This window comes from Dasypus novemcinctus, chromosome 11, assembly GCF_030445035.2.
Source record: "Dasypus novemcinctus isolate mDasNov1 chromosome 11, mDasNov1.1.hap2, whole genome shotgun sequence".
Classification (NCBI taxonomy): Eukaryota; Metazoa; Chordata; class Mammalia; order Cingulata; family Dasypodidae; genus Dasypus; species Dasypus novemcinctus.
In genome coordinates, this window is record NC_080683.1 from 44,822,549 (window position 1) to 44,847,435 (window position 24,887).

At 36.4% G+C, this 24,887-nt stretch overlaps 1 protein-coding gene across 4 annotated transcripts in view; it reads left to right on the forward strand.

The window, feature by feature from the left end:
* The window catches only part of KCNQ5 (potassium voltage-gated channel subfamily Q member 5), a 655,428-nt gene that overhangs the window by 371,874 nt on the left and 258,667 nt on the right, over positions 1 to 24,887 (forward strand). For 2 of the 4 annotated variants that reach the window (XM_071218551.1, XM_071218552.1), the window contains exon 2: positions 15,806 to 15,844. The exons of the other annotated variants lie outside the window; for them this stretch is intronic. The gene's annotated coding sequence lies outside the window, so the exon portion shown is untranslated. The remainder of the gene's footprint in view (positions 1 to 15,805; positions 15,845 to 24,887) is intronic. 4 annotated transcript variants of the gene reach the window in all.

Here is a 24,887-nt window from a genome sequence, read left to right on the forward strand (position 1 = left end):
TTTTAAAAAAGACTGACTTCACAAAGGGCCATGACCTTTATAAAACCGGCTGGCTTGTACATTCAACTAAGTTGTCATTACTACACTTCACCCTTAAGAATCATGAGAACAACTTGTTCTGAATCTTCTGGCTGCCTCCCCATGCAGAATGAGCATTCAGTGTCTTTGTGATTACCCTATAAATAGCACTTGACTGGGTTTTGGCTTTTTTTTCTCCCATAGAGCAGCTAATTCATTTTTCTTTTTAATAGATTTATGATCAATATCAATGTTTCATCTCAAAGTGTGTATTATGGCAAAAGGGAAATTGGAAATTGATTTTGTACATCTTTATACTCTTACCAGGACATGCGTCTTTAGGATGAATCTACTCCTAAGTAATGCATGTTTTTATATTTATGAAAAATGTTTCCTTAAGTTTTTGCCAGTTTTTCAGTATTTAGATTTCTTGACATAGTAATAGATAACCATATGTCAACAGCTCATTTTAGTTTTCCTTTAATGATTTTAGAAAGGGAGGTCTGAAAGAGCTTGAGTTTTATCAGGAGAAGATGAAGATTTTAAACATGATAGAACTGATAATCAATGTAAAAAATATTATCTTGAAATTCTATAGGGGAGCATGACAGTAGATCTGTGGACCAATGGAAGTTTTAAAACAACAAATGAACAGATAAATGATATCTCTTTAGATCTTCTACCCATTACCACCCTCCTCCTTTTTTCTTTTCACTATTGTTCCACTCAGTTCTCCTAAGTGTTGTTACTGGATGAAAAAGCAAAGCAGCGCCCCCTTCAGAAGTATTCATATTTACTTCTGTTGATTCAGGAAAAAGCAGAAAGGAGCACTTTTAGTTTTAACGTATAAAATTAAAATAAAACTCAGACACAAGATGTTTAAGCCCTCTCAAATGTGTGCCCAAGGCTGGTAATTTGAACTCTGGTTTGCAAATAATACTAATTCTCTACAACATAATATAAATAATCTGCCTATCCTGTCTCATATGAAATATGAATTGTGGAAATAATGTTTCCTGTCCTGAAGATATTGTGGCACTTGCTCTCATGGCCTGGAGCCAAACAGCACAGGATAAAATTACATGTGGCAAATAGCATTTCCAACCATGCATAGGAGAGCGGGAAGTTTGGATCCACCATGTTGGAACAGAGCCTCCCTTGCTGCAGTGATGGGCAAGGACAGCTGTAAATACTCTTGCTGTGTCTCTCCAGTTTCTTTAAAATATAAATTACTGAAACATTAACATTAAATGATGTAGGTTTTCCTGAGTTTATGTACCATATGCATATTATAGTATCAATATTTTAAACTGTACAGAAAAATTTTAACTATATTGGTTTAGCTTTAGAAGTATCCACATTGCACTCATTTCCCCATATATCTCAAGTCAATATTTGATCGTTTTCAATTGTTTGCATTTTTGCTTAGTGGACTATGAATGGACATTCCTTTGATAACTAATTAATCATTCTTGCCATTCCTTTTCATAAATCATATCAGGAATAAGTCTTGCTGCTACTCCCACCAAAGTCACCCTTGGAAGCAAGAGTAATAATATTCACCCTGCCCCTGCCCCATAAGTTAAAACTACATTTACTTGGAAAAATGTTTAATCATGAGGGAAGGGCAAGAGTTCTTCCTTCTTTTTTTAAATAAAAATTCTTCCCTCTCGAATCATTTTTATTCCAAACTCTCTTGCATAACCATTTTATTCAAAACTCTCTACCCTTCTCACATCCCCAAACGAGAGCAAGAAATTTGGTTTTGTTCTTTCAGAGGCAGAATTAGTATAAGAATACTACAGAAATTTTCTCTTGAATATATTTTTCAACAACCATCCCAGTGAGCCATATCATTGGAAATCAAGGACAGCTAAGAAAAGTTAGTGCTCTCAAGATCCTCTAAAATGTGATCCCTTTCTGTCTTTTTGTTGTATTGATAATCATTTACATGAAAAACTAGTAGGGCATTCAATATCATTTCTTCATTACATACCACTAGCAGCCAATCTTGGTAAACAAACTGATTAAAAGTTTATCTGTCACCCAGAGGGTTTCGCCATCCTCTAGGCTGATTCACTTGTTTGGAGTCAAGGCGCAGTTTGAGGTCACTGAATGGAGATGATGAAGCTAATGCTTCACAAAACAGAAAATTAAAAGACTTGTGTAAAACTAAGGCAGAAAATCCTCACTGATTATTGCCAACTTGTGTGATGATTGAAAGGAAAGCCCAAAATGGATGGTTTCCATTCATGAGTCACAGAAGCCACAGGTTGTACCACACTACCACCCCCACCACCCCCGGCTGTCTCATTGCCTCCTGTGGTAAGAACCAGCTGCCATGCCCTGTATTCACCTGGTGACCACGATGACTAAGACACTCATGCCAGCTGCCACAGTGACCACACGGATGTTTAAGGCAGTAGTTCCACAACTGTGTGTGTCAGTTGGGATTGGGGAGGGGCAAATTCCAAGGACTGGAGCAGTAAACAATTCCATTCTAGCATGGTCCATCTTGAACTCTAAGGATATGTTTTTATAACTGGAGGAGAGCCAGATCATGGAGGAGGGAAACCCAAATATTGACTTTATTTGCCTCTGAAGATTAATTATCCAAACACAGTTTTCTGATGTTGAGCTCTACAAAAGGTCGTGTGAAATCAAGTTTCTATTAATGGTCAGATTAGAATCTGATCCAAGCCCTCAAACAATCAGAGCTAGCCTTTTCTATTGCCATTTCTTAGATCTGAGATAGATTGCTCTGAGTATATAGCTTGTTTTTCTGAAACTTTGAACCTGATGGCTAATTCATTTTGCTGCTCCCCAGATCCTGAAAACCAATGTTGAGAACATAATTTCACATGCAGAGGAAGTGTTTGAACATAGAGCAAGAGTAGGTACTCACGCTGTGATCTGAAGTTTCAATTCTCTCACTCTTCCCAAATCCTCTTTTCCTAAAATATATTCTCTTAATTTAAGCCTTTAGCCTTTTAATATAGAAACCTCTGCCCTCCCCTAAGATATGTAATCTGTCAGTAATCATGAAAATATAAACCTGTACTCACTTTTTATTTGGCGATGGCGTTTTTATCTTATTCTTACCCACAGTTATTTTCCTCAGAATCCCTGTAAATAAGTACTTTTTTAGGGCTAAGGATTATGGACGTAGAACAAAGAGTAAAGTTAAATTCTTACTATGTGACAAAGAAATAAAGTTGATCTCACTCCTGAAGGGTACTTTTAGAACTTCATATTCAATCCAAACCCACTAAATTGAAATAGAGATTGAAGGGACTAGGTGGAAAAGCAGTTAACATTTCAACAAACAAATGGGGATCATCTTTCTGGAATTAGATAGTTTGGCTTGTACAACACTGGTTAAACATGAAAGGGTAATGTTTGTGCCTGACACACTGAACTAACTGCTTAAGAACAATTTGTCCATGTGGAAAAAATGGCCATTGTAAGTTTGCCAAGTTGAAGGTAAGAAGGGTGGCTGGTGAAATGGGAAGCAAAGAGGAAAGATTCAGAGAGATTAGTAAAGTATTACTGAATAAAGATAGTTGCTGTATCACATAAAGGAACCAAGCCACAACAAAGAAATCCTTCTAAGAAAACATATATGTGAACGTATATGTGCAAACACAGACACCCAGAACTCTCGCATGCTTTTGCTCATGCCAGCAGCTTCTCCACTCACTTTGGCCTAGATTTGTTTTGAGAAGTATTATTTGAATAATTGAAAAGCAATATTGTTAGACTTGATGCTAGGTCCAGTTTAGGATCTTGCATTTTTAAATTCCTTTAACATATATAGCTCAGAACTCCTTCTAGACCAGAGTGTTCTAAAACCTTATCTTACAACTGTTTCAAGAGACAGTCTACAAAATTTAAAGAGTAAATTTTTATAGTGGAGTGAAATCAACTTAAAACATCTGAAACTTTACAAAACAATTTTAGTCTCCTACACAAATGCTGTCTTCTAAACCTAACTCCATTTTGTAATTTTTTTTCTAGTTTGAGCTGAGTTTAGAACATTGTGGGACTCGAAGTCAAATTATCACATTTTACCTTCTTTGAAATTCCCTTTTACCTTTTGACAGGAACCCCTTCCTTTCTCAATAACTTTGTAATTATCAAAGCTCTTGAAAACTTTCTCAGAAATCTTCCCTACCATTCATTCCCTCTTTTATCACCCTACAAAAATTTTGCCTCAATTGGAGCTTATTTCTTTGAATGTATCAATTTTGTCATTTTAAGTCAAAAGTCATAAACTCCTATGTTATGACTAGATTGTAAATTCCTGACATAACATTTCTCTTTCCTGCTTTTTATGTTTTGTCTGAAGACTCATTAATGTGCTCTTAAATGTAACAAATACTTACTGACAGCTTTCCAACAGGCCATTCTATATGTCTTCCACTCATCCCTTCAGCAATCATTTGTTGAGTACCTTGTATGCACCAGGCACCATGCTAGGCTCTAGATAAACCAGGGGAGTGAAACTGACTTAGTCCCTTCCCCGCAGATCCTACAATCCAGGGATGAAGCTTACATAGAAAGACCTTTTCCTGACACACTTTATCCAATGAAGGCACATGCATTTATATAATCAATTTGATTAACATTTTCCCAGATGGTCTTCAGACTGACTTGTAGTCTACTAGCTACAAATCAAGATTTTCTTCTTATGCATGACAATTTTAATGAGAAAAATTTTGAATCACCTTTTGTACCTTCAGAAGCCCTGGTGATCCATCCTGGGGAGATTGTGTTAACTGAATGCTACCCAGGCCATTCGTAGTAGACGTCTGTGTGTTTCAGTTGCTGACTATCTTTCTCACATTGTAGAAAATGTCATCAACGAATTGTGAAATGTTTAAACATCACTGAAACTAAAATTACACTTAAATCTACCTTTAAGTCCAATGAGTCATACTGACTTGTTACTCTGCCTGCCACCCCCAACCCTGCCCAAAGTGAATGTTTGTCTCTTAGGGTGGTCTGCCACCTATCCCGACTGGCCTGCCGTAGTGACTGTCCATGTTTCATCCTTTCTTGTCACTAAGAAATCTTGGAGTGTTTGTACCTGCTTCAAGAACAGGGAGGACTATCACTCTGTTACTTACGAAGGGCAGAGTGAGGTAGATGAGTGGAATGGGACTTCCTTGATATATACTTGTTACAGAATTTTGGCTTCTGAAGCATGAGAATGCATTATCTCTAGAAAACAAAAGCCAACAAAATCTTTAAAGGAAAAATATATTATATATATATAAATATAAAAATGAAGAGTGGCAATTGGTAAGGAAATATGATGTATTGTTGAAGGCCACAAAACAGTATTTCCCCTTCACTCATTCTTTACATCATTTTTCTGGACCCAGAACTTTCCCTGCAGTGATTTATAAGATTCCTAATTTAACCATCCACCAACAAAGAATGGTAGCAAAATTCCTTGGCAATCTTTCAAAATTTTTCTTTGACACACTTCAGTATGACCAAGTTCATCTTCAGCTATTTTATTCATCCTCCTTGATCTGTTACATAGTACAGGATTCTCTAAGAACATGCCAAGCTTCTGGTTCCATCTATAGGCCTGTGTTAGAGAGTCCCACCTCAAAGTGTCACATCTAGGCCTTTGTGATTCGGTGCTGTGTTAAAGAGGAGGCGATTTTGGAAGGTTTGTTGGGGATGGAGATAGATGGTGAATAATAAGTAAAAATACAATCAAAATTTTGCTGGCAGGAAAACAGAGTACTAAGGTAGCATTTCCATGTATCCACTTAAGGAGGGGTTATTAAATAATGCAGTTTTATGTGTGTGTGTTTGTGTGTGTATACATCTATATCTGCTTGCGCTATACAGTTGTGGGATAGGGATTAACTTAGTGTATAATTATATTCCTGAAGGTTTTACAGGACTGTTCTCTGTGTGTTTATATGTGTGTGTGTGCAGGTGTTATAAATGTGTGTGTTGCTTGACCCTCACTTGCGGCAAGCTTAGAAAAGGCTATTTCTTGTTAATATATCTCCATAATTATGGAAAATGTCTCTCTAGAGCCAGGGGTGGCAGAAATATAGGTTGAAACCCTGGTGTGGCTGCACAATGTCCTTTTGTATATATGCAGCCTTTCCCCAGACAGACCTAGCACAATAAGTTGGTTTAAATGGTTGGCTCCATCTGTGTGGTAACATTGCATCGGACATCTGTTTAATGAGCGCTTGATGCTGAAAAAGAAGGGAGAGCCTCAGTATGGAACTAGATGGAATCTGGGGGCCCCTGCCCAGCGTGTGTATGTGTGAACACACAAGCTCACAAGGTTTACCGCTCTTGTCAGCTGTTACTACCTTTTATTTTTATCTGGATCCTGTTAACTTGAGATTTGTTCTTAGCTCATGGAAAAGGTCTCCCTTTGTTTTCTTCCTACAGATAGGAGAAGTCTATTGGCAGAGTTCTTCAAAGGCTGTCAAGTCGGTAGCATCATGGAAATTTGGCAGTAAGCTAAGTACTAGGAAAGATATAAACATTAGTTTAGGTTATTTTCACAGGCAATTGTTCCACAATTTTTCATCCCTTTATTTTAGCAGTTAGCATAATCACAACCATTGCTTGTCTATTCTTATCATTGTGTAGTCTGAGTAACTGTGAAATTTAAATTTAAATTGGATATATAAACATTATTGCAGAACATGAATATATCATCAAAGGCATTCTCAATTGTTCAGTTTACACCTCTTTAAACTCAATACAAAAAGCCAAATTGAGGCCTGTGTTTAAATAAAAATTGAGCAACTGGTTTATTTTGATGTACTTAGTATCTGGTAATTTTGTCTTTTTGCCTTTTAATCATTTTTAATTGCTTTGAGTGTTGTCAAAATGCATACTCACCATAATCTGTTATAACTACAAGTAGGAACTTTGTGTCTCTAATAAAAAGAAGATGCGTATTCTAGGTAATTGAACCCACCTTATATAAGTCGGGACTTTCTGGGAGTGGTACAGATTAATATAGAAAGAACTATGACTTGGTCTTTGAATAGTGTCTCAGATAGTAATGATCTTGAAACTCAATTATTTTACATTTTGCACTTTGAAAATACTGTGGCACATCAAAGTAACATAAAAATGGGTCTTCTAAGATGATTTTTTCTAAAGATATTATGTAAAATCCACTGAGTTCTCAAATTAAAGACAACCTTACAATTTTTTTAACTGCTAAATTTTTTAGCCTGTAATTCTTTGTCACCACATAATAGCAACCCTTGCTCTGCTATCAACTAAAAGTGGAGAAGGGAATGGAACTAATAAATTTTGAGCACACACTTCATGGTGAATGCTACATTCATTGCTTTGCGTATGCTCTTTTGTGCAACCATTATATCTATCACTTCATGTAATAGTTGCAACAACCCAGTGACAATATCTTTATTTTATGTATGAAAAATCACTGACACTCAGAGAGGTTTCACAGAGCCAGAAAGCAAGTCAATTATCATAGTAGAGATCCAAACCAAGATCAAAATTGTTTAGCAACCTTATAATTATATTGCTTTCAATGTCTAACCGTCCTTTCTACATAAAATACTCTGTCAAAGATAGGAGTTGTAATTTATCCAGTTTCTAAAACAAGAATTCAAGTTAGTACAGGCGTACCTCAGAGATGCTTTGTGGGTTCAGTTCTAGACCACCACCACAGTACTGCCATAAAGCAAGTCACACAATTTTTTTGGTTTCCCAGGACATATGTAAGTTATGTTCACACTATACTGTGGTCTATTAAGTATACAATAGCATTATGTCTAAAAGTACAATGTACATACCTTAATGTAAAATACTTTTTTTGCTTAAAAATGTTAACCATCATCTGAGCTTTTGCGGGTGGAGGATCTTGCCTTGATATTGATGACTGCTGACTGATCAGGTTGGTGATTGCTGAAGGTTAGGGAGCTATGGCAATTTCTTAAAATAAAACAATGAAGTTTGCTGCATTGATTGACTCATCTCTTCACAAAAGATTTCTCTGTAGCAGGTAGTGCTGTTTGATAGCATTTTACCCACAGTAGCACATCTTTTCAAAACTGGAGACACTCCTCTCAAACCCTGCCACTACTACATCAACTAAGTTGATAAAATATCCTAAATCCTTTACTGTCATTTCAACAATTTTCACAACATCTTTGTCAGGAGTAGGTTCCATACCTAGAAACTACTTTCTTTGCTCATCCATAAGAAGTAACTCCTCATCTGTGAAAATTTTATCTTGAGATTGTAACAATTCAGTCACATCCTCAGGCTCCACTTCTAATTCAAGTTCTCTTGAATTTTTACTGCAGCTGTAGTTACTTTCTTTCTCTACTGAAGTCTTGACCCCTCAAAGTCATCCATAAGGATTGGAATCAACGTCTTCCAAATGCCTCTTAATGTTGATATTTTGACCTCTTCCCATGAATCACAAATATTCTGAATAGCACCTAGAATAATGAATCCTTTACAGAAGTTTTCAGTTGATTTTGCCCAGAACTATCAGAGGAATCATTATATATGGCAGCTATTGCCTTACGAAATGTATTTCTTAAATATAAGACTTGAAAGTCAAAATTATCCCTTGATCCATGGGCTCCAGAATGAATGTTGTGTTAGCAAGCATGAAGAAAACATTAATCTCATTGTACATTTCCATCAGAGCTCTTGGGTGACCAGGTGCATTTGTCAATGAGCCGTAATATTTTGAAAGAAATCTTTTTCTGAGCAGAAGTTCTCAACAAAGAGCATAAAATTTACATGCTGTAAACAGATGTGCTGTTTTCCAGGCTTTGGTTTTCCGTTTATAGAGCACAGGCAGAGTAGATTTAGCATAATTCTTAAGGGCCCTAAGATTTGCAGAATGGTAAATGAGCACTGGCTTCAAGTTAAAGTCACCAGCTGTGTCTGCCCCTAACAAGAAAGTCAGACTGTCCTTTGAAGCTTTGACGCCGGGCATTGATTTCCCTTTAGCTCTGAAAGTCCTAGATTGCATTTTCTTCACATATAAGCCTATTTCATCTACACTGAAAATCAATTTAGTGTAACACCTCCATCAATTTATCTTAGCTAGATCATCTGGATAGCTTGTTGCAACTTCTACATCAGCACTTGCTGCTTCACCTTGCACTTTTATGTTATAGGGATGGCTTCTTTCCTTAAACCTCATGAACCAACCTCTGCTAGCTTCACATTTTTCTTCTGCAACTTCCTCACCTCCCTCAAACTTCATAGATTTGAAGAGAGTTAGGGCCTTTCTTTGGATTAGGCTTTGGTTGCAAGGATATTTAACAAGGGGTATGTGAGCTTGAATTTAAGTTAACAAAAAAAGCATTATTCTTGTAGGCACATGTTTGTGCAGGTATGATATATTTAGTAAATAATACACAATATAGTGTGAACTTAGTAAGGGGTCCGTGGAACAAAAAAGGTTAAGAACCCTAATTTTAAGGGAACATTGTGACTCATTTGATCTTCTGTCCAGAACATTAAAACTTTCTCCATATCAACAATGCAGTATTGCTTTCTTACCATTTGTGTGTTCACTGGAGTAGCACTTTTCATGTCCTTCAAGCACTTTTCCTGTGCATTCACAACTTGGCTAACTGGCACAAGAGGACTAGCTTTTAGTCTCTCAGCTTTCAACTTGCCTTCTTCACAAAGCTTAATCATATGTAGTTTTTTATTTAAAGTGAGAGACATATGACTATTTCTTTCATTTGAATAATTTGAGGCTATTGTATGATTATTAATTGGCCTAATTTCAATATTATTGCATCTCATGGAATAGGAAGAACCTAGGAGAGGGAGAAAGAAACAAACGGCTGGTCAGTGGAACAGTCAGAACACAAACAATATTTGTCCATTAAGTTCACTGTCCTATATGAGTGCAGTTTATGGTATCCCAAAACAATTACAACAAGAATGTCAAAGACCACTGCTTACAAAGCACAGATCACCATAACAGATATAGTAATAATGAAAAAAGTTTGAAATATCATGAGAATCATGAAAATGTGACACAGAGACATGAAGTGACCACATGCTGATGGAAAAATGCCCCCAACAGACTTGCTCCACACAGTATAGCCACAAACCTTCAAATGGTTAAAAACAAACAAAAAAAAAAACAGTATTTGCGAGACATGATAAAGCAAAGCACAATACAGCAAAGTATACCTATATATTCTTTGAGAGTGGTAGAAAGAAAGATTTAAATGTGTTTTTTAAGCTTTTTTTTTTTCTTTTTTCATGGCATGGAATCTTACATGGAAAACCAATATATAAAGCATAAAAACTGAGATAATCTAGTTGAAGGAGGGGCGGGGGCAAGGCAGGCTGAAATCCTGAAACTCTGACTTTTCCCCTTCTCCCAACCAGATGGCCTTTTAGCCTTTCCAGAGAGACACTTCAGATGAACTGCTACTTTAAATAATGTCAGACTTTAGAATGTATGCATGTATAATAGCAATATTGTTGGTAGACTGTGACCTTGAGTGTGTCACTTAGCCCTGTGGCTCTGGGCTTTCTAAGCTTTGCAGTGAGTAAAGATTGGCCTAGAGCAGTACATCTCAACCCTAGCTGCACATTAGCATTGTGGAGGAAGCTTTTTTGAAATGTCAATACCTAGGCCCCTCTCGCAGAGATGACAGTTTTATTCGTCTTTGGATGAGGCCTGGACATGAGTGTTTTTTAAGTGCTCCGCAGATGATTCTAATGTGCAACCAGAGCTGACAACCACTGGTCCTGCTGACCACCCTGTTTCCTTTCTAAAACTGATTGTGGTCATTGAAATGCTAATAAGGACAGTCTTAAAGTCTCAGCCATCCTGCTTCAGGAGATTAAGGAAGGGTCATTCTTGTAAATTTCAATCTCCTAGTGTCCATATGGTTCCTGGACTGGATTTAATCATATGATTGGCTTTTTCTATAAGAAACCAGAAGGAAAAGCTGATGACTTTAAGGGGTCCCCAGAACAAGAACTTATTCTTGTACTCATCTTCCTTTTCCAGGTCGTTTTATGTTTTCTGTCAGTCAATCTAAAAGCTACTAACTCTTACATATTGTGGAAAAGAACAATACTGTGTCCTCTTTCAGAATGACCGCATTTTTTTACTGGATTCCTTAGGGCAGGTACTGTGTCTTGTGTACTAATGTCTCCTGAGTGCCCAATATAGAGAGTGCCTTGAACGTAACAGGTGCTTCACATAATTTTTCAAATGAATGAAAGGTATCCAACTCCAGGCTAATAGAATGTTGAAAGCTGAATAGTGTTACATGAATACGGTTCCCTCCTAAAGCCCCAGTCTACCCGTTTCCACAGAACAATTTCAACATAATATAAAGCAAATGGGCTGTTGAGGTCCTCGGTACTATAGTCTCCTCCACCCCCAAACCAAGTTTACCTGTTGGGAAGAAGAGTGGTTGATTTGATAAAATTATAGCACCAAGGATAGAGATTGTCTCAAACAACCTATTCATAACATAGTTAGTAGAAGCACAAAAATGTATTCAAGTTAGAAACACTGCATTTTCACAATTGTTTTCTATGTGAGGTACAATAGCCTGCCTGTCTTGCCCAGAAGTCCATCCTGTAGTACCTCCCAACAAACCCAAGGGCACAAGCATAGTACTAGTCTCCATCTTAAGCCGGCTTGCCTTCTAGATTCTCACTTTAAGTTTCTGTCCTAGGTAAGCTATTAGAGTCAAACATTGCCTCTATATGGAATAAGATGATAGGAAATTTAGATATTTTTATGCCAATATATTAGGTACAGCAAAATATGAAAACCAGCTGTGGCCTCATACATGAGTGTGTTGAACTGATGTTGTCAAACAGGACTTACACCAAGGACAAGAATCAGGCAACAATTCCTTTGACAGTAATGGAAGAATGGCCTTAATTAGCACTATAGAATTAAACACTATGGAGTATCTTTTTTTTTACATTTTCACAGTGAAATACATTGTCCAAAAACAAGAAAACATGTGGTAACCATCCCTTAGTACCACAGCAGGGAGAGACGTTAATGTTCCTGTGCCACATCTAGGACTTGTTTGACTAACACCAACTAATACCAAACTTTCATGGAGGCCTACTTGTGGGCTCCTTGTTGACTGCAGTGAGAGTGATGAGGAGGAGAGCCTGGAAAGTGTTTATCCTTTTCTTTTCTCCTATGTAGTTCTGGTTTCTATTTCTATACCTAAGACATAACCCGTGAGCCCAGCACTCTTTTGCTTTCCCTCTCAAAAATATGAACTTTAAATCAGCCTTTTCGCAGGAGAAAATGAGCTTAGTAATCCCTGGTCTCGTTACGAGACACAGCATGCATCAATAAGCAGAATAAAATGCATTTAGCTTTGAGGCAAGGCCTGGACAATAATGATCCTGCAAAGCAGAGCTAAACTTCTAGATGCTCTGCCTGGGAATCTTGCCCAAGGCCTTTTTGGCTCTCATTTTTTGCTGTTTCATATTTGTTATTTCATTTGTATGAACAAGGTACCTTGAACTAACACTAACTTTCATATTTGAGAAATAAAAGGAAGACTTTTATAAGTTGCTGGAATTAAGCTCTCCAAGGAACATAGCTCCCCAATCCAGGTCTCAGATTTCCACATTTTTTAAGAAACATGCATATATATGGATTATCTACAAAGATATCCAACACACATCCTTAATTCTAGAAATTGTGCTACCAATTAAGGATCATGAAACTGTTTTAGGAGATGTGGTTTAATATAGCATTTATGAATCAAAGGAGAAACATGCAATATAATTTTGCTTATATTATATACAAGGCAACCCTGAGATTCAGAAATGTTAAGGAAAACAAGAATTGTTCCCCGTAAATGGGGAAAATGAACAAATCACGCTTTCTCATTTTAGAGTTTATAATCCAAAAATGATAGTTTGATCATTTTTTTAAAAGTTGCTTTGGGGAAAACTCAGACTGAAATTGTTGACGAATAAAAGTATATTTCTAAACTTGGAGATTTACAGTACAGTTCAAATCTAATTACAGGAATGACAGCCCAGAGCACAAAAGTGTGGGAAGTGCCTCAAGTTTTTAACTAAACTTTCAGCGAGAGCTTTTTTATCTAACACTCTAAGACAAATAAATATAATATGGAGTGATTTTACATAGTAAAGGATTTTTGAAAACATGCCAGCTGTCGGCCAGAGTGAGTAAGGAATGCTTTGATTCGCATAATTTTGTGTGCGCTTACATCTTCAAATGCAGTAGGGTGGGATCAAAATGAAAGCTTGACAACACGGTCCTTCTAGAAGCATTGTCATGATATCTAATCCTGTCAAATAATGACAACAACCAACATAAGACAGAAAAGGGAAAAAATACCCAAATGATCCTATAAAATACCTGTCAACACAGTAGCAATAGCACAAATGTCCAAGCTCTAATAGTAGACAATAAAGACAACCACTGAACACTCATAATGTCTATTTATAAAAATATTTATTTATAAAATAGACTTCTCTATTCCCTTACTTTCCCTCCTTTTTAATAATATGTCAATATTTTCCTCTATTTCAATACCCCCAGATAATTTATTTTTATGTAGAAATATTATCCTGTGAAACAAAGAAGTGGCTGTTCTTAATGGTTAATAATTTAATCAATTCACTTCTAAATTCAATTTTAGAACATATTCATTATTCCAAAAAGAAAAAAACCCATATCCCTTTTATCTGCCAATTATTGACACTTAGCATTGGAGTGGAACTTTTGTTACAATTGATGAAAGAATATTAAGGTATTACTTTTAACTATAGTTCTTAGTTTGCACTAGAAGTATTTTTACCATTTACCACTCTATTATTAATATCTGGTAATAGTGACATACATTTATTCTAGGACATGAAAGAGCATTCCTATATTTGTGCTATTAACCAGAGTTATCATCCACAACTAGGTTCTCTGTGTTGCACAATCCCATGTTTTATCCTCTAGCTTTCCTTCTAGAGACATACATAACCCTAAAAACTTCCCCTTTCAACCACATTCACACACATAATTCAGTGCTAATAATTACACTCACAATAATGTGCTACCATCACCTCCATCCATTTCCAAATATTTATAATCAACCTAATTAAAAATTCTGTACAAATTAAACATCAGATTCCCATTCTCTACCTTCATTCTATCTCCTGGTAATTATATTCCAAATTTTAACTCTGAGTTTGCTTACTATATTTTGCTTATATTAGTAAACTCATATAATATTTGTCCTTTTATGTGTGGCTAATTTCACTTTACATAATGTCCTCAAGGTTCATCGATTTTGTCACTTGTTATTGTAAGGCTGCTGTCAAACAATTTATGGTAATCAATAGTAAGAACAGACCCCATTACTCTAAAATTCCCTATGATTTTCATGTACTTCCTGTTTATTTGTTAATTCTAGAACTGTTAAGTTATGCATTAGGGCACACAGAGACATTATTTTTTATGTGCAATGTAAAACTTTGTTTGCACATACTTTCTTTATAAGAAAGTATTCTTTTAAGCTCATGTTTGATATGAATTGATGATAATAGTACTATGCTTTTTAAATAAAAGAACTTATGATATTTTAAGTACTTGCATATTTTGAAATTTATATGCAATGTGTATGACATACCTTCTTTTTTGTCCCTGTAGAAACCATTTTCCCAGCATTTTATCTTGAATCATTGTAGCCTGGTTGAGAATATGAAATGTGTCATTTGAGCAGAAGTTCTTTTTTTGTTTTACTATCAACTGACCCAGAGCATTCAACAATTTGCTGGTGAAAAGTGGCCCAATAGTCCCTAACATTGTAAACGATTGGTTGACTATATATTTTTTAATTAAATCTTCAACAATCAGGCTGCTGTTAAGGTTGAGTTTATTAAGTTTAGACATTGTTATTTAAATTTTTACAAAAGACTCATAACTAGGTTAAGTACTGTAAAATATTATTGCTTTAGAGCTAGCAGTGCCTAACCAAGTACTTTGTATAAAATAGAGGGTAACTCACTTTATGTAGAAAAGAGTCTACAGCATACTTTTACATAGATAATATTGTTATGATTTTGGATTTAGCTAGAAGGTGAAGTTTGAGCTTATGCAAATCAACCCCTTGGTTTTACAGGAGATACAGTTCTGAGGCACTTGCCCAAGGCCAAATTCTGGGGGCAGAGCTGGGGAGGGGCTGCCTTCCAGTCCTGTGAGAGTGCCCTCCTCTATCACATCACCCTCCCTGTGAAGTTCTGAAGCCAATTACAGAAGAATGCATTTTCACTACTTTGAGATGTCATCCCAAACCCAACTGGAAGGCAAATGTCCCTAATAAACTTAGTATCAGAATTGTATTTTGCCTTCATTTTAAAAAGGACAATTAATGTTTCAAAGATAACCTTTTCTTAAATTTGTGGTTACAATCAAATATTTGTATTAAAGCTGAACTTTCATTAGGAATATAGAAACTGACCTCTGTTTAGTTTGAAAGCCATGACTGGCTCTGAGCCGGTCAAGGTAAGAAGCACTGTGGAATACGGTAATGTTGCAAAGCAAATGCTTGGAGAATTTATTCCACATATACTATTTTGGGGAACCCAGCACTTCTTCCATGGCTCAATAACTGATACAGGGAATTGGCAGGAGCTAGCAAAAACTGATTTCAAATAAACCCACTCAATTACACTTTGAAGACTATTGTTTTTGGATGGAGTTGAAGAAGTTAGGGACTGAGAACTGATTTTTTCTTTTGATGTCTTGCAGAGTCAGAGGAAGATAGACAAGAACAGAGATATATTTAAGGTACACTCTTTTTCCTCTACAGTACATTTTATTTTATGGAATGAAATTTTAGCGCTGACTCCCTTCAATTGTTACAAAGGAAAAGGTCAACAGTTATGAAGTTGTCCATTAGACTCCATTCACACATAGGAAATGAACTGCCATAACGTAATGGTCTTAATCTTTGGGTTCTATTTCCCCATTTTTATAAATTTCCTTAGAACAGAAACACATTTCCTGCCCTATAAATTTTTAGCCAGTAAGTTTTTCAGGTTCTCTCAGTGATTTGATCATCAGTCCCCATACCCTCCTCTGTGATAATTTTTTATCATAGTGAAGGATAATGACATTATGTCATTTTAAGATGCATACATAAAACAAGAGGTCTCCCTCTATTTATTTATTTTTAAAGATTTATTTTTTATTTATTTCTCTCCCCTTTCCTCCCCACCAGTTTTCTGCTGTCTGTGTCCATTCGCTGTGTGTTCTTCTGTGACCGCTTCTATCCTCATCAGCAGCACTGGGAATCTGTGTTTCTTTTTGTTGCGTCATCTTGTTGTGTCAGCTCTCTGTGTGTGCAGCGCCATACCTGGGCAGACTGCACTTTCTTTCACGCTGGGTGGCTCTCCTTACAGGGCGCACTCTTTGCGCGTAGGGCTCCCCTACGTAGGGAACACCCCTGCGTGGCAGGGTACTCCTTTCACGCATCAGCATGGCACATGGGCCAGCTCCACACGGGTCAAGGAGGTCCTGGGTTTGAGCCATGGACCTCCCATGTGGTAGGCAGAAGCCCTATTCACTGGGCCAAGTCTGCTTCCCCCTCTATTTATTTAGAGATGAATAAATCAGAGAAAAATGTATAATGAAAGCCTCTAACACATATTTACCTTCCAATATATTTTTCATCTCTTTCTTCTTATTTTCCTTCAACCGTATGAAGCAGTCAACAAATACTTATTGGGTACTTTGATGTCAGAAGTGTGTTATATGCTAGAAGGTTCTCAGAGGAATAAAGAATGGGGCCCCTGCTCTAAAAGCTGTAGTGTCTTCCAACCAGGCTCTAATAAACACAGGTGTTACTTAAGATAGCAGTAAGAGGATGGGTAGGAATGGGGTCCCTTGATCCAAGATTTGGGAGCAAGGCACGCTAAAATCCCTTCCTTCATGATCACATAAGATATTGGGGGTCCTCAGAAGTCCCATGATAAAGAAACCCAGGAACTGGCATTGCAACCAAAGATGCCTAAATTTTTTTAATAGAAAATTTTTTTGAGGCAGACCTATGAAAATCTCTTCGGATGCTGGTGTTTTATGAAAAACAGGTTGGGAAACACTGATTTAGAAAGTCATTAGGTTTTCTTTTATTAAGGTTTGAGTGTAAATTCAAAGTGCTGAAGGTGTGGAGGAGAGAAATATATGACCTAAGCTTGTAAAGAAAAGATTCTTAGAGGAGGTGGGGCTTTAAAAGAAAAGTATTGTTAAATGAAAGCATAATACTGAGAGGAGGAGAGGGAAACTACATGTGTCTCCCTCATTGTTGACAATGAGTATTATTTTGGGGACCACGGTGCAGACTATGATTACTTAGGACTTTGACTTTCTAATTTATACATTTCTCTATTGTTTGCTTGCTTGTTTTTATAAATAAGTGTGACCTGTAATCAGGAGATATTTTCCCAAAGCTCACTTATCAGATTGTCTAAGGATATATATATATAGATCTTTATTTCCATAATTATTTGATATATATGTACACATACATGCAATATTTACAAACAGATGTTTGTAAATATAAATGTTTTTGTCTTGGCCAAAAACAAGTTGAAACACCAGAGTCAAACTGCATTTTATACTTGGGAAGCACCTGTTGTTTATTTGTCTCTCAAGTGTGGTTGACTTCAAGGATGAGAATAAACAATGTGGTCTGTTACTAAGTTTACCCTTTGGCTAGTCATCCAATCAGTATGTCATGCCTTTCTCCCTGAAACTGAGGAACCGAGCAGCTAGCGGAAAAAGCCCAACTGAGTTTTCTAATGATAGTTCGGTTTCTGTAAGCAAACTAAAAAGCAAGAACCTTGGCTAACAGAAGAAAGCAATATGTTCCAAATGGGTAAAAAATTGTCCCACCTTCTATAATATGTGGTTCTCATATAGTTTATAGGTCATAGGTTACTGGTTACCACAGTCTATCAATAAGATCAATATTTTTAATTAGTAAAATTAAAAATCCATATCTCTATAAAACCTTTGTTTTACTCAAAAGGAAGAAAATTTTAAAGTCTTGGAGTCAGCAGTACTCCTCCCCTGCCCCTCCCCCCACCTGATGGCTTCCTCATCTGTCTGCTCATTGTGTCTGCTTGTTGTCTGCTTGTTGTCTTTAGAAGGTACTGGGAACCGAACCTGGGATCTCCCATATGGGAGGTGGGTGCCCAACTGCTTGAGCCACATCTGCTCCCCAGCAGTACTTTTTATAGATGTTATATATTTTTTTCCCAAGCATTGAATGTTGGAGATTTATTCTAAGAGGCATAAAAAAGTGTATATGTATGTGTGTGTATTAATACATTTGCATTTCTTTATTGGAGGACAGGGGCCTTGCAGAAGTCTGTTAAAAGAGTGAATGATTATAGAAAATTATTTTGAAATTGAGAACATTAAATTGCTTTCCATTTCCCAGAGTTGCAATGCAAAAGAGATATATGCTAGAAAACTTTTCAAGCACTTAGAATTTTACAGTGATATAAAAGTTTCTTGACACCCATTACAGATAATAGTACCTATTAATTCCCTATTGCTTTTCTTTCAAATACGGTTTTCCACCAAGCAATATTAGACATAGAAGACAAAGATCAATTATTCTTCAGATCATCTGATACTCATTTTGTTGAATACAAATGGCAAAACAGGAATAATAAAAAGGAAAATGCTTTTCTCTTAGGTCTGTCAATCATAATACAGTAGAACTTAGTTCTACCAAAGAAATTTCAAAAATGTATCAAAAAAAGTATACAGTGCCTTACATAAATATTTTCGTATGTTTAAATCTATTTTTGAGTAAAAATTACAATAACCCCACAATAAATTCTGAACTAAAAATATATTCACCAGGAGCCCTTTATCTCAAGCACTTGAGTAGGAAGAAACACACTGACAATTTTCTGGTGGATAAACTATAGAGCAGGAGAATTATGCTTTGATGAGACTGGAAACCACATTACTCTTCCTCATAATACTTTAAACCAAGAGTTGGCAATCTATGGCCTGTAGAACAAATCCAGTCCACCATCTGTTTTTGTAAATAAAGTTTTATTGGAACACAGCCATTCCCATTCATGTATTATCTATGGCTGCTTTTGCTCTACAACTGCAAAGTAGTTGAATAGTCGCAACAGAGGCCATATGGCTCACAAAGCCTAAAATTTTTACTGTCTGGTGCTTTACAGAAAAAGTTTGCCTGCCCCTGCTCTAAACATAGAACCTTTCTCCTTTCCCATCCTCTCCTACAGTAACTAGAAGGAAAAGGTATAGATAACCTGGCACCTCTTATGTCAAGAAGAGAAAAGCAATGTTTTTGTTTTGTTTTGTTTTGTTTTGCCAGGACAGTGCACTTGATACCTCTGGGTCTCAGCTAGCCTCACATTTTGAAGTGTTCAAGAATCAGAAACCATTTCTGGCTCTTTGACAGCATAGCTTTCCTGCTACTGTTCTCTGAACAAACATGGAGACATCAGAGTACCCAGAAACAATGGACTTTTTAACCAATGGGCATTAGGGTTCATTTAGTGTACTCCTGTTACCTTATTGATGAGAAAACCACTGTAGATTTCCATTTAAGATGGAAGAATGGGTGCCCATAAGAACTGAGAATTTGGGCCAAAACAGCCATACTAATACCACTTTCTCAGTTTACACCACTCATCACCACTTAACAAGTTTTCATTTCAACTACCACCTGAAACAGTAGCTACAAAAGTTAAGTAAATACCTCCAGAATTTTCAGTGGAGAGTAAATTGCTACATTAGATACATCCACAGTTAGTCTCATTTCCTTTTTCAGTGATGTTTATATCCATATAGAATCTCTAACTTCAATGTTTTGGCCAAAAAATAATTCTTGATGCATATCTATATGGCATCACCAAGATAAAACATACCCTTTACTTACTTACTGGACCCTGGAGGAAAGTCTACAGTTTTTAAAGCTGACTGTGAATTTATTTCTAGAGGCAGAAAGTGCATGTTGTCTAGCGTCTCTCCACTGCTTGCCAACTTATCTGATACATAAGATAAGTCAGTGGTTCCACACACTGTGAGGCTGGCTTTCAGCTTCCTTTTGACTGTGGTCATAAGGTCCCTTGTAGGCCACTCCCAAGAGAAATTTATCTTCTGTATTTCTTGGACAGGTACTTGCATGTGTGGTAGTTTCAAAGTTTATGGTTATTACTCTCTGGAGACATCTGTCTGAATCTGCTGGGTTTATTTTTTCCTGATGTTGTACCACATCATAAAGCCCACTGCCAAGGATGCATTAACTACTCAAGAAGATTTTCATTTTCTGCTGTTTTAGTCACTTTACTACTTTATTTCTGTAGGCAAAATAGAGTCGAGAAAATCAGTGGCAATTCCCAGCTCCATAGGCCTCCATAGTATAATCTGGCTTTAAATGGTTGCAAGTTTTTATTCTGTGGCAGCTTGAAAACATTCTCATTGCATGAGAAGTGGCGTGTCTTCTTGTACTATTTACCATGAAATGTGAATGCTGTCAGAAAACCTTTCGAGGATAATCTATTTGTAAAGCAAGTGGTTCATATGGATTTAATCAGTTGAAAGGAACCAAACGCATAATGAATTTTTATTATCAATTATAGTACTTTAAAACACCTTCTGTTTTTTTGTTTGCAGGAAAAAATACCTTCTGTTTTTACCCCCTTTTACTTTGGTTCCTAGAAATAATGTTTGTATAAATGTCCTACAAAACTTATATTTTTCATTTTCAGAGAATGTGATCATTATCAATATATTATTCATAGGAAAAAAGCAATGATGAACCCTCTATTTGCCTAATAAATCTACAACTTTTTTGTGGAAGAAATCATTCAGCTAGACAACTATTGTCAAACTTCTTATAATATATGTTTTCAACCTTTGCCATAGCTCACTTCTTACAAAAATGGACCCTTTCAAATAGAGCATGGAAAATTTAATCCACCTGAGTTCAGAGCTTCAAAACTACTAGATTGGATCATTTTCCATGGTGTCAACATTGAAATTATCTCATGTAGAGATATCTTAAAAGGGAAGACACATGAATTTCACAAATGTTGTCAGTCCCTCACCCTTATGGATAACTTTTGTTTCACTCATTCCTATAATTAGCATGTCCCTCTGACGCAGCCCCTTGCTCAGTTGTGGACAGGCAGATTGCCTGAACATTAGCATGGCCGCCTCTGTCAGCAGTCATTAGTGGTCATTTTTATGACGAATTAGAATCACTGCTTAGTCAATTTAACTGCAGCTCATTCCTGAGTTTTGACTGCAGCCAAGCAACTTCACAGTGCCACTGACCATTCATTTAGGACAGCTATAAGCAATTTCCCATCAATTAGAATAATGTTAGGGTCCAGCTCACCAGAGCTGCTGTATGTTGAGAAGATGCGATGTCTAGTTGGCCTCGAGAACATCCACGTACACATTCCAGCCTAGCTATGGCGTTATTCTAACGTGCACACATTCAAACCTAACTCTTGCCTTATTCTTCAGGTGGATTTGCTTAGAAATAGTCACATTACCTGAGCACCTCAGACCTTGCTGGGCATTGTTTTATGGTCTAAATTTCAAATGCCTGGCTTTATGAGCAGAGATTTCATATGATAAATCAATTTAAGTCTTTGTCACATCTGTTAGACATGATCATGAAAACATGCAGAGCCTACGTGGCAATCATGTGTTTAGGTGACATTCAACAGCTATTTTTAATTCAGTTCGGTATTTAGTACATTAAAACACAAATTCTTGGTTGGACATTACCTCCTTTAATCCTTACAATTCTAGGAGAGAGGCAATGAGATGTGTAGAAAAGCTTCTCTACACTCTGTGATTATACTGGAAAGAAAACAAATGGGCATTAGTTAGATATTCAACTTGCCTGCTGTGGCTGTGAAAGAAGGCACAGAAGGATGAAGTTCCATCATTATATCACATTTATTGTATTATTACTACATGATATTGTGCAGAAAACAGAAAGAAGGCCAACCCAGAGGAGCTTCCCTGGAAAAAAATAAAGGAATTACTGTTCTGCTGTAGAATCCCAAAAGCCAGACAAAGAGGTTTGGATGTGCTATATCAAGAGAAAGGAAGCATAAGTTTTAAAAGGAGGCATTTGCACAATAAAAGCCGTTGTCCTTTAGGGAAAAGGGTCAGGAAGACCTAGGCAGGCTGAAAAGCAAATGCGTCATTGCTTTGACTTGATGGGGCTTGGGATTTCACAATTAAATTTCGATAAATGTCACCTTTTCAGCAAGACCTCCCCTGACTACACTATCCAAAATTTCAGCTCCCCCATGTCTGCATCCTGTCCTTCTCTGCTGTATTTTTTTTATTCCTGAACAGTTATCACTTCCTAACAGTATACATTTTATTTATTTACAATGTACGTGGTCCATCTGTCCCACTAGAACATAAGCTCCATTAAGGGTAAGAGTTTTTGTCTATTTTATTCATTACTGAATTCCAGCACCTGGAACACTACCTGGCACACAGTAGACCCTGAATAATGTAGGTTGCATGGATGAATGAAGTTATTAGAACCTGTACCAGGCCCTATTCTGGTTGCTGGTGATCAAGTGGTGAAGAGATCAGGTTCCTGCCGTCATAGAGCTTACATTCAGATAAACAAATGAGTAAGATAATCTCAGGTGGCTCTGTTTGCTCAGGTAATAAGAACATGAAATAGAATTACTCAATAATGATTTCCTGTTGCATTGTAGATATAGGACAGTGGGAAAGATTGTTTTTTCATTTTTAGTTCATTGCCTCTGAACAATACATACTGGTTTTCAATTTCGTCATTTTTCCTGAAAAGGACACAGAAACAGGGCTTGGAGAGGTAAAAACCTGGCTGTGATGGATTTCTAAATTGCAGACCTTCAAGCTCTTTAAGAAATTCTGTTCTGTTCCCTTGATCTGTTCACCATCCCATTCTCAGCCATTCCATTCAGCCTTAGACTGCTACTAGGATGAAAAATGTGTTTTCGGGGCTGTTATGGAAGGTAGAGATTTTCAATTTCATTTTGATGGGCCATGATCAATTCAGTTCATTCCAGACTGAGTTTCTTCAAGAAATGCAGACTTGTGATGGGCACCTGGAGATAAGGCAGCAATTTGAGAAGAGTCTGGACCTTCCTATCACGATGCCTCTTTGCAAGGAGGTTGCAACCTCTTAAAAAATGCAGGCTGATCCAGACGTAATATGTTTATAGGTAAAGAAACATGGTAACATAGTTAGAAGTTCAGAAAATAAATATTTTTAATAATAATGAACACAAGAGATCCTAACCACTGGACAGATACCTATGAGGAGCCATGAGGTTACTTTCCAAACTTGAGATTCTGTGTCCTGTGAAGATAGCACAGATTGGATTTGTGGCTCAAAATAAAAAAATAAGCCTAGTGAAAAAAGAACGGTGGCATCAAAAGAAATCAGTCTTGTTCACCCAGAAATTCTCCAAAGAACCCAGATTTTCACTCTGTGTTTTTTAACTTAGAGAAAATAAAAGGCATGTAAGTAAGGAAATATTAAAAAAGAAGGAAAAAGGACTACAGTCTTTAAGAATAATTTCAGGTGTGTAAACAAGCAGATAAACCAGAGCATACCAAAAAAAAAAAAATAAGTATTTTTTTCTTGAAAGAAAAAATAAATGGAGAAGAAATAGTCCTACTGTTGGGGCCCAATTGTGCTAAGAGAGCACAGAAATCACAGCTATTCAAATCCAATCCTATTCCATCTTTTCCATCAAACAATGATTTTTAAACTACCAAGGAAAAAACTGTGGTTAAGAGAAAATGAAATTATAAAATGGGCAAATTGGCCATTTTTAGTGAATTTGTTTTGCAGGATTCAGACTAATTATAAGACATAAAAGTATTTGTGGATGAAATTGGAAACCTTTTATTAATAAACTTTAATAAATCTTGGAAAATATAAGAGGAGCAAAAGATCAGAATGAGGAAAATATGAGAGCCAAAAAAAGAGGAAAAGAGGGGAGCCTGTACTTTGTATATTGATTAGCTTGGTAACAGCTCCTAGAAATAATTCCAGATATAATATTAAGCAACTGAGTTACAAGCAATTCAAAAGACAAATATAATTACTTGAACATAAGTTCACAAGAACAGACATTAAACTATACTTATTTCCTATTTTGACAGGTTTACCAATTTGCTACGTCAAGGGAATAGAGTAGACAAAATGTCTTGATTTCATTTTTTAGATGTTCTTCCATGAACTGGAACAAATGTACATCACTGTTGCAAAGTGTTAGTAATATGGTGGTATACCGGAAAAATATAGCTAATACAAACTATGGACTACAGTTAACAGTAATATTGTAATAATTTTTCATCAATTGTACAAAGATATTATACCAATATTAAAGGTCAGTGGTAGGGGAGTAAAGGGTTATGAGATTTTCCTTTTTGGAGTAATGAAAATGTTCTAAAATTGATTGTGGTAATGAATGCACAATTCTGTGATTTTACTGAAAGCCATTGATTGTACACTTTGGATGGATTATATGGTGTGTGAATAAAATCATTAAAAGAAAAAAATGTATTGATTTCAGCAAAGCATTGGACATTTTTTTTTCTTTTTTCCTTTTTTTTTTTTGAAAATGTTTTATAATCTCCTTGAGGAAAAGGAGAAATATGGGCTGGCTGATAGTACATTTGGGATGATTTGTTGCTGAAGTGAATTGTTCAGAGACAAGCCACAGAGTTTGTAAGAAACCCTGAAGATAAGTTTGGACATTTAGGACACGTAAGTAAGGACTTATTAAAAAAGAAAGAA